Consider the following 887-nt stretch of genomic DNA (forward strand, 5'->3'; position numbering starts at 1 on the left):
GCTTCTTCAGTGTATCCTTGAGCTCCTGGTTCCTCATGCTGTACATGAGGGGGTTCACTGCAGGAGGCACCACGGAGTACAGCAATGACACCTCCACATCGAGGGATGGAGAGGAAATAGAGGGAGCCTTCAAGTAGGCAAACATTAAAGTGCTTACAAACAGGGAGACCACGGCCAGGTGAGGGAGGCACATGGAAAAGGTTTAGTGCCGTTCCTGCTAACAGGGGATCCTCAGCACCGTCCTGAAGAGCTGCACATAGGACAGCACAATGAAAACAAAACACCCAAATGCTAAAGAGACACTGACCATAAGAAGCCAAATTTCTCTGTGGTAGTGATGTGAGCAGGAGAGCTTGAGGATCTGGGGGATTTCACAGAAGAACTGGTCTATAGCATTGCCATGTGCAGCAGAGCATTGAGAAACCCACTGCCCCAGGCAGCTGCTGCCATGTGGACACAAGCTCTGCTGCCCAGGAGGGTCTCATAGTGTAGGGGTATGTAAATGGCAATGTAGCAGTCATAGGCCATGACAGTGAGAAAAAAACAGGTCTGCTGAAATAAAAAAAAAACAAAAAACAGAGAGACCTGTGCAGCACATCTCCTGTAAGACATGTTCCTGGTGTCCCAGAGGGAATTGGCCATGGTGGAGATGGATCCAAGCTCGAGGATGGAGAGTTTGAGGAGAAAGAAGTACATGGATATGCGAAGGTGGTGGTTGCAGGTTATGGCAGTGATGATGAACTAAGGAGAGGGGCTAGCAGAATAGTCACTTTCTACTTCCGGTATGAAGACTTTGGCCTTTAGGGACTTGGTTGGCAGATTTCCTTGGGTTTTCCTTGGGAGGCAGCTCTGAAAAGCCAAGGAGTCCAGGAAGGCTGGACACTCTT

At 49.4% G+C, this 887-nt stretch overlaps 1 pseudogene; it reads right to left on the bottom strand.

The window, feature by feature from the left end:
• Positions 1-2: 2 nt before the first annotated feature.
• LOC104536675 lies at positions 3-741 on the bottom strand (annotated as a pseudogene).
• Between the last annotated feature and the right edge of the window lie 146 nt (positions 742-887).

The sequence above is a fragment of the Mesitornis unicolor genome, unplaced genomic scaffold, assembly GCF_000695765.1.
Source record: "Mesitornis unicolor isolate BGI_N332 unplaced genomic scaffold, ASM69576v1 scaffold1012, whole genome shotgun sequence".
In the NCBI taxonomy this organism is placed as follows: Eukaryota; Metazoa; Chordata; class Aves; order Mesitornithiformes; family Mesitornithidae; genus Mesitornis; species Mesitornis unicolor.